Raw genomic sequence first — 15,055 nt, forward strand, 5'->3', positions numbered from 1 at the left:
CTGTCTTTTTTGCCATTTATGAATGTTTAACTAACTAAACACACACACACATACACACACACACACACACACACACACACACACACACACACACACACACACACACACACACACACACACACACACACACACACACACACACACGTCTGACTGTACTGGAGGCCACATCATAACACACAGGAAATTACACCGAAGTAGAGGTCAAGACGAAAGCGTTATTAATTAAATAATAAATTCTCTTCCCGTTGTCCAGAGTGTAATACTGTAACTTTTAAGTAGCTTTTGGAATCTGTTTCCAAGTTCAAGATATAAGTTCAAGTTTATTCATGTCCACACAGCAGTCAATACAAACTGAGTGGTCAAACGGTATATGCATTATCTACTCTATCTAAAGAGATTGATGATCTAGGATCTGCAGTCGTTCGTGACGCATCCACTGATGTTACAGTACTAATATTAATATATATACTAATATTATACTAATATTACAGTCATGAAAGATGTAGAGTTACCTAAGATATAAGAACAGTGTGTCACCTCTACTGAACAGAAACCAGAGTACAGTTAGACACTAGTTACTTGTTACTTTTATCTATTTTTCTTACTCGTATTTTTTTTTTAAACTGCACCGTTGGTTAGAGGCTCGTAAGTAATCATTTCACTGTAAGGTCTACCTACACCTGTTGTATTCGGCGCATGTGACTAATACAATTTGATTTGATTAGTTTCGTCTCTTAGTGTTACAGAAGTCGCCACAGGTTCCCTCCCTAAAAGAAACCAAGGTCGTTTCGGCCAACAGGGAGCCACACTGATCAACGACAAGCCCTCCCGACGCACCCTGTCCAGCGTGGGCTGAATCAGGTCCACAGGGGGAAATGCGTAAAGGAAGGTTCAAGGCCACTGGTGAGAGATAGCATCCGTTCCCAACGGAGCGCTCAGGTCCCTTTATCAAGAAAAACAGACGAACATTTCACCATATCTGGGAGACAACCCAGCCTCCTCTCCCGAAAGCGGGGCGCCTCTCCCTGGATAGTAGATCCGCACCTGTGTTGAGGTGCCAATGGAGATACATTGCCAAGAGCGGAGACAAATGTGCAATACTCCGCCGCAGTAGGGAGCGAGACAAAGATAGGGGGTAGCAAGACCACACCCATCTCTTTCAGTTGATGTGCACCACCACTGTCCTGCTGTTAGTCCTCATCACCACCACTGTCCTGCTGTTAGTCCTCATCACCACCACTGTCCTGCTGTTAGTCCTGTTAGTCCACATCACTACCACTGTCCTGCTGTTAGTCCTCATCACCACCACTGTCCTGCTGTTAGTCCTCATCACCACCACTGTCCTGCTGTTAGTCCTCATCTCCACCACTGTCCTGCTGTTAGTCCTCATCTCCACCACTGTCCTGCTGTTAGTCCTCATCACCACCACTGTCCTGCTGTTAGTCCTGTTAGTCCACATCACTACCACTGTCCTGCTGTTAGTCCTCATCACCACCACTGTCCTGCTGTTAGTCCTCATCACCACCACTGTCCTGCTGTTAGTCCACATCACTACCACTGTCCTGGTGTTAGTCCTCATCTCCACCACTGTCCTGCTGTTAGTCCTCATCACCACCACTGTCCTGCTGTTAGTCCTGTTAGTCCTCATCTCCACCACTGTCCTGCTGTTAGTCCTCATCACCACCACTGTCCTGGTGTTAGTCCTCATCACCACCACTGTCCTGGTGTTAGTCCTCATCTCCACCACTGTCCTGCTGTTAGTCCTCATCACCACCACTGTCCTGCTGTTAGTCCTGTTAGTCCTCATCACCACCACTGTCCTGCTGTTAGTCCTGTTAGTCCACATCACTACCACTGTCCTGCTGTTAGTCCTCATCACCACCACTGTCCTGCTGTTAGTCCTGTTAGTCCTCATCTCCACCACTGTCCTGCTGTTAGTCCTCATCACCACCACTGTCCTGCTGTTAGTCCTGTTAGTCCTCATCGCCACCACTGTCCTGCTGTTAGTCCTGTTAGTCCACATCACCACCACTGTCCTGCTGTTAGTCCTCATCCACACCACTGTCCTGCTGTTAGTCCTGTTAGTCCACATCACTACCACTGTCCTGCTGTTAGTCCTCATCACCACCACTGTCCTGCTGTTAGTCCTGTTAGTCCTCATCACCACCACTGTCCTGCTGTTAGTCCTCATCACCACCACTGTCCTGCTGTTAGTCCTCATCACCACCACTGTCCTGCTGTTAGTCCTCATCTCCACCACTGTCCTGCTGTTAGTCCTGTTAGTCCTCATCACCACCACTGTCCTGCTGTTAGTCCTCATCACCACCACTGTCCTGCTGTTAGTCCTCATCTCCACCACTGTCCTGCTGTTAGTCCTCATCACCACCACTGTCCTGGTGTTAGTCCACATCACCACCACTGTCCTGCTGTTAGTCCTCATCACCACCACTGTCCTGCTGTTAGTCCTCATCACCACCACTGTCCTGCTGTTAGTCCTCATCACCACCACTGTCCTGCTGTTAGTCCTGTTAGTCCTCATCACCACCACTGTCCTGGTGTTAGTCCTCATCTCCACCACTGTCCTGCTGTTAGTCCTCATCTCCACCACTGTCCTGCTGTTAGTCCTCATCACCACCACTGTCCTGGTGTTAGTCCTCATCACCACCACTGTCCTGGTGTTAGTCCTCATCTCCACCCCTGTCCTGCTGTTAGTCCTCATCACCACCACTGTCCTGCTGTTAGTCCTCATCACCACCACTGTCCTGGTGTTAGTCCTCATCACCACCACTGTCCTGGTGTTAGTCCTCATCTCCACCACTGTCCTGCTGTTAGTCCTCATCACCACCACTGTCCTGTTGTTAGTTCTCATCACCACCACTGTCCTGGTGTTAGTCCTCATCACCACCACTGTCCTGGTGTTAGTCCTCATCTCCACCACTGTCCTGCTGTTAGTCCTCATCACCACCACTGTCCTGGTGTTAGTCCACATCTCCACCACTGTCCTGCTGTTAGTCCTGTTAGTCCTCATCTCCACCACTGTCCTGCTGTTAGTCCTCATCACCACCACTGTCCTGCTGTTAGTCCTCATCACCACCACTGTCCTGCTGTTAGTCCTCATCTCCACCACTGTCCTGCTGTTAGTCCTGTTAGTCCTCATCACCACCACTGTCCTGCTGTTAGTCCTCATCTCCACCACTGTCCTGCTGTTAGTCCTGTTAGTCCTCATCTCCACCACTGTCCTGCTGTTAGTCCTCATCACCACCACTGTCCTGGTGTTAGTCCTCATCACCACCACTGTCCTGGTGTTAGTCCTCATCTCCACCCCTGTCCTGCTGTTAGTCCTCATCACCACCACTGTCCTGCTGTTAGTCCTCATCACCACCACTGTCCTGGTGTTAGTCCTCATCACCACCACTGTCCTGGTGTTAGTCCTCATCTCCACCACTGTCCTGCTGTTAGTCCTCATCAGCACCACTGTCCTGCTGTTAGTCCTCATCACCACCACTGTCCTGGTGTTAGTCCTGTTAGTCCTCATCTCCACCACTGTCCTGCTGTTAGTCCTCATCTCCACCACTGTCCTGCTGTTAGTCCTGTTAGTCCTCATCTCCACCACTGTCCTGCTGTTAGTCCTGTTAGTCCTCATCACCACCACTGTCCTGTTGTTAGTTCTCATCACCACCACTGTCCTGGTGTTAGTCCACATCACTACCACTGTCCTGGTGTTAGTCCTCATCACCACCACTGTCCTGCTGTTAGTCCTCATCACCACCACTGTCCTGGTGTTAGTCCACATCACTACCACTGTCCTGGTGTTAGTCCTCATCTCCACCACTGTCCTGCTGTTAGTCCTGTTAGTCCTCATCGCCACCACTGTCCTGCTGTTAGTCCTGTTAGTCCTCATCTCCACCACTGTCCTGTTGTTAGTTCTCATCACCACCACTGTCCTGGTGTTAGTCCTCATCACCACCACTGTCCTGCTGTTAGTCCTCATCTCCACCACTGTCCTGTTGTTAGTTCTCATCACCACCACTGTCCTGGTGTTAGTCCACATCACTACCACTGTCCTGGTGTTAGTCCTCATCACCACCACTGTCCTGCTGTTAGTCCTCATCAACACCACTGTCCTGCTGTTAGTCCTCATCTCCACCACTGTCCTGCTGTTAGTCCTGTTAGTCCTCATCTCCACCACTGTCCTGCTGTTAGTCCTCATCACCACCACTGTCCTGCTGTTAGTCCTCATCTCCACCACTGTCCTGCTGTTAGTCCTGTTAGTCCTCATCTCCACCACTGTCCTGCTGTTAGTCCTGTTAGTCCTCATCTCCACCACTGTCCTGTTGTTAGTTCTCATCACCACCACTGTCCTGGTGTTAGTCCACATCACTACCACTGTCCTGGTGTTAGTCCTCATCACCACCACTGTCCTGCTGTTAGTCCTCATCAACACCACTGTCCTGCTGTTAGTCCTCATCTCCACCACTGTCCTGCTGTTAGTCCTGTTAGTCCTCATCACCACCACTGTCCTGCTGTTAGTCCACATCACTACCACTGTCCTGCTGTTAGTCCTCATCACCACCACTGTCCTGCTGTTAGTCCTGTTAGTCCTCATCACCACCACTGTCCTGCTGTTAGTCCTCATCAGCACCACTGTCCTGCTGTTAGTCCTCATCACCACCACTGTCCTGCTGTTAGTCCTGTTAGTCCTCATCACCACCACTGTCCTGCTGTTAGTCCACATCACCACCACTGTCCTGCTGTTAGTCCTCATCTCCACCACTGTCCTGCTGTTAGTCCTGTTAGTCCTCATCACCACCACTGTCCTGCTATTAGTCCTCATCACCACCACTGTCCTGCTGTTAGTCCTCATCTCCACCACTGTCCTGCTGTTAGTCCTCATCACCACCACTGTCCTGCTGTTAGTCCTCATCACCACCACTGTCCTGCTGTTAGTCCTGTTAGTCCTCATCACCACCACTGTCCTGCTGTTAGTCCTCATCACCACCACTGTCCTGGTGTTAGTCCTCATCACCACCACTGTCCTGGTGTTAGTCCTCATCTCCACCACTGTCCTGCTGTTAGTCCTCATCACCACCACTGTCCTGGTGTTAGTCCTCATCACCACCACTGTCCTGGTGTTAGTCCTCATCTCCACCACTGTCCTGCTGTTAGTCCTCATCACCACCACTGTCCTGGTGTTAGTCCTCATCTCCACCACTGTCCTGCTGTTAGTCCTGTTAGTCCTCATCTCCACCACTGTCCTGCTGTTAGTCCTCATCTCCACCACTGTCCTGCTGTTAGTCCTGTTAGTCCTCATCTCCACCACTGTCCTGCTGTTAGTCCTCATCACCACCACTGTCCTGGTGTTAGTCCTCATCACCACCACTGTCCTGCTGTTAGTCCTCATCAACACCACTGTCCTGCTGTTAGTCCACATCACTACCACTGTCCTGGTGTTAGTCCTGTTAGTCCTCATCTCCACCACTGTCCTGGTGTTAGTCCTCATCTCCACCACTGTCCTGCTGTTAGTCCACATCACTACCACTGTCCTGCTGTTAGTCCTGTTAGTCCTCATCTCCACCACTGTCCTGGTGTTAGTCCTCATCACCACCACTGTCCTGCTGTTAGTCCTGTTAGTCCTCATCTCCACCACTGTCCTGGTGTTAGTCCTCATCTCCACCACTGTCCTGCTGTTAGTCCTCATCACCACCACTGTCCTGCTGTTAGTCCACATCACTACCACTGTCCTGCTGTTAGTCCTGTTAGTCCTCATCTCCACCACTGTCCTGCTGTTAGTCCTCATCTCCACCACTGTCCTGCTGTTAGTCCTGTTAGTCCTCATCTCCACCACTGTCCTGGTGTTAGTCCTCATCACCACCACTGTCCTGGTGTTAGTCCTCATCACCACCACTGTCCTGGTGTTAGTCCTCATCACCACCACTGTCCTGGTGTTAGTCCTCATCACCACCACTGTCCTGGTGTTAGTCCTCATCACCACCACTGTCCTGCTGTTAGTCCTGTTAGTCCTCATCACCACCACTGTCCTGCTGTTAGTCCTCATCAACACCACTGTCCTGCTGTTAGTCCTCATCACCACCACTGTCCTGCTGTTAGTCCTGTTAGTCCTCATCACCACCACTGTCCTGCTGTTAGTCCTCATCACCACCACTGTCCTGCTGTTAGTCCTGTTAGTCCTCATCTCCACCACTGTCCTGCTGTTAGTCCTGTTAGTCCTCATCACCACCACTGTCCTGCTGTTAGTCCTCATCACCACCACTGTCCTGCTGTTAGTCCTCATCACCACCACTGTCCTGGTGTTAGTCCTGTTAGTCCTCATCACCACCACTGTCCTGCTGTTAGTCCTCATCTCCACCACTGTCCTGCTGTTAGTCCTCATCACCACCACTGTCCTGCTGTTAGTCCTGTTAGTCCTCATCATCAGCACGTTGGCAACAACAGGAAAAAATGCCTGAACACTATGAACATTGTCCCCAATTGGAGCTTCCCTCGCACAGCTCCCCCTCCCTCGGCCTCCCGAGTGGCACAGCGCACCCCTCCCTCGGGCTCCCGAGTGGCACAGCGCACCCCTTCCTAGGGCTCCCGAGTGGCACAGCGCACCCCTCCCTCGGGCTCCCGAGTGGCACAGCGCACCCCTCCCTCGGGCTCCCGAGTGGCACAGCGCACCCCTCCCTCGGGCTCCCGAGTGGCACAGCGCACCCCTCCCTCGGGCTCCCGAGTGGCACAGTGGTCTAAGGCACTGCATCTCAGTGCAGGAGGCATCACTACAGTCCCTGGTTCAAATGCAGGCTGTATCACATCCGGCCGTGATTGGGAGTCCCATAGAACGGCGCACAATTGGCCCAGCGTCGTCCAGGTTTGGCCGGGGTAGGCCGTCATTGTAAATAAGAATTTGTTCTTAACTGACTTGCCTAGTTAAATAAAGGTAATATAAATATAGAAATACATAACCCGGCCAATAGGGGTCCCTAGCGACAACAGCCGGGAGGTCCGCACACCGAGCCAGAGCCCGTATGCATGATGGGACACCCAGAGGGACCGGTTTCGGTGGCACGATGCGTCCAAGTGAGTGTCTATCACCCACTGCTGGAACGGTTGCATCAGCAACAGTCCGGGGGAAACCACGTCCATCAAAGAAGCCATCATCCCCAATAAGCACAGGCACATGTGACCCAGCCATCTGCGGGTACAAGAACACACGATTCTCGACTAACTCGAGTCCCAGAAACAGAATGCGCTGAGATGGAGTCAAACAGCTCTTCTCTTGATTGACTATGAAACCCAGAAACTGAACATGGGAAACCAACATGGATGTAACACCACCTGCCCCCTCGACCCCGCATCCAGGTAGTCCAATATCCTGAGCCCCAGACACCACACTAGGTGCCAAACCCGCCTCCACAACTTTGGTGATAGTGCGAGGCAAGAGGGGAAATACCGAAAGGGAGAACCAGAAACTTGTATTCTACAGCCTCGAAATGGGATATCATGAACTTTCTGTGAGGAGGATTAATTGTCACATACATGTCCTTCAGGTTGATGGAGGTGAACCAATCGGCCGGGCGCACTGACTGTAACAACCGGCCTGTTTGTGAGCATTCTGAAATGTTTGGATCCTGAGGTTCTTGTTTAGGGCACGCAGGTCTAAAATGGGATGCAAAAAGTCCTGTCACTTTTGAGAACCGGGAAATACCGGTTGTACCAGCCATCCTGGACCTCTGACATCGGAACCACACTGGAAATCTCTAAACTCAAAACGAGCACTGAGGCCTTGGGAACAGTCGACTTAATAACGCCGTAAAAATGCGGAGGGCGCAGAAACGAGTTGCAGCCTGTACCCCGACATCACTGTTCACATAATTCAGTGCGATACTGTGCATGTATGCCATTGGTCGACACAGACTGCAAGTCTCCCATTGTGCTTTCTTTTCATGTCCACCACTCTCGACAACTGAGTGTCTGACTGTGGGGAACGAACTCTTTATTCAGCTCACATGTGGAAGACACAACACTCTTTTTAAAATGTTCTTCTTAAGGGGTGGATCAGCTTAATATTGCGAAAACATTGTTACTTCCATCAATGTAATTGTCTGCATCATTTCCAATCCCCAATATGTTTTTGGGGTAAATATATATATCCATACACATACACATATATACATAGATATATACATATATACATACACATACCTATATATACATACATATACACATATATACATACACATACCTATATAGACATACATATACACATATATACATACACAAACCTATATAGACATACATATATACATACACATACACATATATACATACATATACCTATATATACATACACATATACATATATACATACATATACACATATATACATACCTATACCTATATATACATACATACTTTTTTTAGAATATACCTTTATTACTCCCCAAACCCTACCACCCTTCCCCCAATGGGAGTAAACTAATAAACACTTCGGCTTCTACCTTCAGTTTATACATATTATACACATTTTACAGACACAATTTATTTTACAATAGTTATATTTTGTTTGTTTTCAGTCCTTCCTCTATTTCTGATGTCCATCCAGTTTGTTTTCTATTTGTAACTGTGGTATTTCACAAATTTTGTGAACCTATAAACATTTTACAGACCCCGTATGTTTTACATTGGTTATCTTGTCATTAGTCCCACCCTTCAGCCCTCCCATCTATCTCTCAACATCATCCATTTTGGATTTCCATTTGCCATATATTTTTCAACTGTGCTGTGATGCTTCACAAAAGTACTGAACCTTTCTATTCTATTCTTGTAAATTAAAAATAAACATTTTTGCTCAAATAATTAGTATATTATTGATTGATTGACTATGGCTTTTCAGATCACCCAGGAGTGCTATCTGCAGAGTTAGCTCAAGGTAAATGTTTATATTCTTCAGCCATTCCTGAACCTGCGACCCAAAACAAGCTACATATAGACAGTACCAAAACAAGTGATCTAATGATTCTGTCTGTTCGCAGCAAAATCTGCAGAGCTGGGAAGATTGTATCCCCCATATATATAACATTCTATTGGTTGCAAGAAATTTGTATAGTAATTTAAATTGAAAAATTCAAAGTTTTGAATCCGGCGTTGTTTTGCGTATCAATTCATAAACCGTGTGCCATGGAATGGGTACATCGAAAATCTCTTCCAAACTATTTTCCTTAAATGAAATTGATATATGTTTTTATTTATCACACTTTTCTTTAACCATTTATGTTCTTTAATACAGAGCCGACATACAAGTTCCCTCCTTTTTCCCCTTCTACTTGCCTCTTCCATTTTTGTGGTAATGCTGCAATTAGTTGGTTGTAATTTTGGGTTGAGCAGACATTTCCATATGTCTGTGTTAGCTGTATGTGAAAATTATATATTTTTTTTAAATTTCTTCGAAAATATGTTTTTTTTAAATCAATTAGTATATTTCAGTTTAACCACAATATTTGTTGTATTATTTGTTCTGTCTTTTCTGGTGGATTAAACTGAAATTGCAACCAACTTTCTAAGGCTTGTTTAAAAAATAAAGATATTTTCGAGATGATTTCCTTTTCAAACAATCGAAAGTGAGCAGGTGTAATCTGAATAAAGGGAAAAAGGCCCTTCTTGAACGTAGGATGAGACATTCCTACCAATTTACTAGAGAACCAGTTCAGATTTAAGTATAACTTTTGCATGACTGATGCGTTTAGTGAGAGGTCTAATGCTTTAATATTTAATCATTTCTGCCCTCCGAATTCATATTCGTTATATAAATAGGCCCTTTTAATTTTGTCTGGCTTGCCGTTCCAAATAAAAATGAAATTTTTTTGTTCAAAGCAGGTCACTTGGTGAAAACCATAAGCAAATAGGTAAACTGTGATATGACTAAAGAGTTAATCAGGGTGATTTTTTCACAAATAGACAGGTATTTTCCTTCCCATGGTAGAAAGATCTATTTTTGCTAACTTTCTTTAAAAAATGCATTGGAGTGAGATCATTTCTTTCTTTTGGGATTTGTATACCGAGTATGTCCACATCTCCGTCAGACCATTTAATTGGTAAACTACATAGTAATGTAAAATTTGAATTTTTTTGTGATCCTATACGTATCACTTATCATAATTTGTTTTTTTATCCAGGTTAGGACAAGTATCTAGATCCTCTAGGAGGCCGTGGAGAGATTCTAATTGTGGATTTAAAAGAAAACATGAATCATCAGCGTACAATGAAACCTTAGTTTTTAAGCCACGGATTTCTAATCCCCTAATAGTATTGTTTGATCTAATTTTAACAGCTAACATTTCAATGGCCATAATAATTAAATATGCCGATAGTGGGCAATCTTGTTTTACTCCTCTTGACAGTTTAACACTTTCTGAGATGTAGCCATTATTTACTATTTTACACCTAGGGTTACTATACATACCTTTAACCCATTTTATAAGAGATTCCCCAAAATTGAAATATTCTAGGCATTTATATTTAAACTCCAGTCGTACTTTATCAAAAGCCTTTTCAAAATCAGCTATGAAAACCAGGCCTGGTGTCCCCGATATTTCATAGTGTTCTATTGTTTCCAGTACTTGTCTTATATTATCTCCAATGTATCGTCCATGTAAAAAACCTGTCTGATTAGGATGAATAATATCTGACAAAAGCTTTTGTTATTCTATGCGCCAAGCATTTTGCTAGGATTTTTGCATCACAAAAGGTCTCCAATTTTTTTAACGGACTGGATCTTTATATATACCACTTGGGTCCTGTTTCAGTAATAATGATATCGGACCTTGTTGCGTGTCTGATAATCTACCGTTTATATAGGAGTGGTTAAAACATGCTAATAATGGTCCTCTGAGTATATCAAAAGGTTAGGTATACTTCCACTGGTATGCCATCCAGCCCTGGAGTTTTCCCAGACTTAAAGGCTTTAATTGCATCAAGAAGTTCCTCCTCTGTAATTTGGCCTTCACATGAGTCTTTCTGTACAGATGTTAATTTTACATTATTATTAGGAAAAAAATCCATACAATTAGTTTCAGTTAGTGGAGATGGAGGAGACTGAAACGAAAACATATTCTTAAAGTGCTTTACTTCCTCTTCAAAATATCATTCGGTGAATCATGCGTGACTCCATCATTTCTAACAAGTTTCAATACTTTTTTTGGTAGTATTTCTATATTGAAGATTGAAAAAGAATTTGGTCAATTTTTCCCATATTCCATCCAGTTCACTTTATTTTTATAATATATGGATCTTTCTTGAATAAGTTCCTCCATTTCTTTTTGTTTGTCCTCTAACTTATTCTGTGCCTCTATGGTACAGTTTTTATTTCTATCTAACTGTACTGTTAGTCCTTCAACTTCCTTTGTTTAATATGGACTCTTTTGATCTAAATTGCTTTTGTTTTATAGATGAGTACTGATTTGCGTGGCCTCTAAAGGCACATTTAAAAGTGTCCCATACAATAAGGGGATCTGCTGTACCTATGTTATGTCTGAAAAAGTCAGTTATAAATTCTAGTTCTAAACAATTTATCATCTAGTAGGATTTGATTAAATTTCCAATATCCTCGCCCACGTGGAAATTCTGTAAGAGTAATATATATGCCAATTATGTGATGATCCGACTGCATTCTGTCCCTTATCGACACGTTTTTAACTTTTGGTGCCAGAGAGAATGGCATAAGAAAGTAGTCAAGACGACTAGCTTGAAGCCTCTGCCATATATATCTCACTAGGTCAGGGTATTTAAGACACAACACTCTCGACACCCATGAATACTGTTAGTTAGAACACCGTGAATACTGTGAGGTAGAACACCGTGAATACTGTGACGTAGAACACCGTGAATACTGTGACGTAGAACACTGTGAACACTGTGGAAGAACACCATGAATGCTGAGGTAGAATACTGTGAATACTGTGAGGTAGAACACTGTGAGGTAGAACACCGTGAACACTGAGGTAAAACACTGTGAGGTAAAACACTGAACATTGTGAGGTAGAACACTGTGAGGTAGAACACGGTGAATACTGTGAGTTAGAACACCATGAATACTGTGAGGTAGAACACCGTGAATTCTGTGAGGTAGAACACGGTGAATACTGTGAGTTAGAACACCATGAACACTGTGAGGTAGAACACCGTGAATTCTGTGAGGTAGAACACCGTGAACACTGAGGTAGAACACCAAGAACACTGAGGTAGAACACCGTGAATACTGTGAGGTAGAACACCGTGAATACTGTGAGGTAGTACACCGTGAACACTGTGAGGTAGAACACTGTGAGGTAGAACACTGTGAACACTGTGAGGTAGAACACTGAGGTAGAACACCGTGAACACTGAGGTAGAACACCGTGAACCCTGAGGTAGAACACTGTGAGGTAGAACACTGAGGTAGAACACTGTGAACCCTGAGGTAGAACACTGAGGTAGAACACTGAGGTAGAACACTGAGGTAGAACACTGAGGTAGAACACTGTGAACCCTGAGGTAGAACACTGAGGTAGAACACCGTGAACACTGAGGTAGAACACTGTGAGGTAGAACACTGAGGTAGAACACTGTGAACACTGAGGTAGAACACTGTGAACCCTGAGGTAGAACAATGTGAGGTAGAACACTGAGGTAGAACACTGTGAACCCTGAGGTAGAACACTGTGAACCCTGAGGTAGAACACCGTGACTACTGTGAGGTAGAACAATGTGAGGTAGAACACTGTGAGGTTGAACACTGTGATGCAAAACACTGTGAGGTAAAACACTGAACATTGTGAGGTAGAACACTGTGAGGTAGAACACCGTGAATACTGTGAGTTAGAACACCATGAGTCCTGTGAGGTAGAACACCATGAATACTGTGAGTTAGAACACCATGAATACTCTGAGGTAGAACACCATGAGTCCTGTGAGGTAGAACACCGTGAATACTGTGAGTTAGAACACCATGAACACTGTGAGGTAGGACACCGTGAACACTGTGGCGTAGAACACCTTGAACACTGTGAGGTAGAACACCATGAATAGTGTGAGGTAGAATACCGTGAACAGTGTGAGGTAGAACACTGTGAACACTGTGGGGTAGAATCAATGTGTTTAAGTGCTGATGTTTGCCTGAAGCCCGGTTCTCTCTGGGTTCGGGGGCTTTGGCTACCAGTGATGTACCCCGATTAGCCATGCCATTTGGTGGTACTGTTGTCACAGTGAACATCTGGAAAGGGGACCATGCCGCCTCCCCTGTCGTCGCACTAGGTGCACGGGGGCTGCTGCCTCCCCAGTTCTGTGGAGGGACCAGCTTTCACTTCACCCTTAAAATGGCACATTACCCAGCAGACTGGCGCTGCTCTTGTGTAACAAGCAGGAGTAGACTTGGAGGTGGACCAGGAAGCTGGAGAAGCCGCCGGGCCTCTGTCTGCCACCTAGTGCTTCTTTTCTCCTCAAAATGAGACTCCAGGGCCGAGCCGAACAACCCCGTATGAGAAATGGGCTCGTCCAAGTACAACTTTTTATCTCTCTCCGGCACCTGCGACAATTTCAACTAAAGGTGCCACTGCGCCACGTAGGTAGCTCCCATGCTTCTCCCAAGTGCAAATGGACATGCCCAAGACGAAATAGTCCATAGCATGAATCTCATCTAGGAGCTCTGCGTGGGTCTCCCCAGCAGCCAGAACCATGTTGGCCAGCCAACAGTTTAGTGTGATAAACCTGCAGTATTGTAACGGTGTTCAGGGACCGGTCCACCAACTCCTAGGACAGGTACATATTGTCAAGCTGCGCCCTCTGAAAAAACAACAGTACTTATTCGGAAGCTAAAGGGGTTAGCAATACCTTTGACAAGCGTGCAGCCGGTTGGTGACATAGATCAATGAGCGGAACGCTAGAAGCCAGGGGTTCCCCTGCTACATCCGAAGCCAAACCCTCCATTTCTGTCTCAGAAAACCTCCCCCCGGAACTGGCCAGAGTCGCCACGTCGGCATCACAACGTGAATCCTGTGTAATACCAAAGAAGACCGAGATATCAGCCATCTATCTATATGTCGCCATGCTGTAAGAATAGCTCCATGTGATCCGACCATGAGAAAGTCAACCTCAGTCCCACCAAGCGTTCTAAGGAAGGCTACACGCCCAGCGACAGTGGTCGCACAAGCTGATTCAACCAGGGCATTTTCAGCCTGAACATGCACCCAGTTGAGACATACAAGACAACACTTGTGAGTATCATTCAAAGACATTGTGAAACCGCATGACTGTGGGCAAGGTCATGAACTCGAACCTGGCTTTAAAGCCTTTGTCGAATCATTCGTGCTAGTCAGCTTACTTACAACCGGTTAGCGAGGCTGAAGAATAAGTAACAAATTGGTAGGGAATTTCACAAAAGTACATTGAACAAAAATATAAATGCAACATACAACAATTTCAAAGATTTTACTGAGTTACAGTTCATATAAGGAAATCAGCCAAATTAAATAAATACATTTGGCACTAATCTATGGATTTCACATGACTGGGAATACAAATACAGATGTCCATCTTTTGATCACCGATATCTTTAAAAGAAAGGTAGGGCATGGATCAGAAAACCAGTCAGTATCTGGTATGACCACCGCTTGCCTCATGCAGCGCGACACATCTCCTTCGCATAGAGTTGATCAGGCTGTTGATTGTGGAATGTGGAATTTTGTCCCACTTCTCTTCAATGATTGTGTGAAGTTCCTTGATATTGCTAGGAACTGGAACACGCTGTCGTACACGTCGATCCAGAGCATCCCAAACATGCTCAATGGGTGACATGTCTGGTGAGTATGCATGCCATGGAAGAACTGGTACATTTTCAGCTGAATTGTGTACAGATCCTTGCGACATGGGACCGTACATTATCATGAGGAAACATGAGGTGATGGCGGGGGATGAATAGCAGGACAATGGGCCTCAGGATCTCGTCACAGTATCTCTATGCATTCAAATTGCCATCGATAAAATGCAATTGTGTTCATTGTTCGTAGCTAATGCCTGCCCATAC

Source organism: Salvelinus namaycush, unplaced genomic scaffold (assembly GCF_016432855.1).
Source record: "Salvelinus namaycush isolate Seneca unplaced genomic scaffold, SaNama_1.0 Scaffold15, whole genome shotgun sequence".
Taxonomy (NCBI): Eukaryota; Metazoa; Chordata; class Actinopteri; order Salmoniformes; family Salmonidae; genus Salvelinus; species Salvelinus namaycush.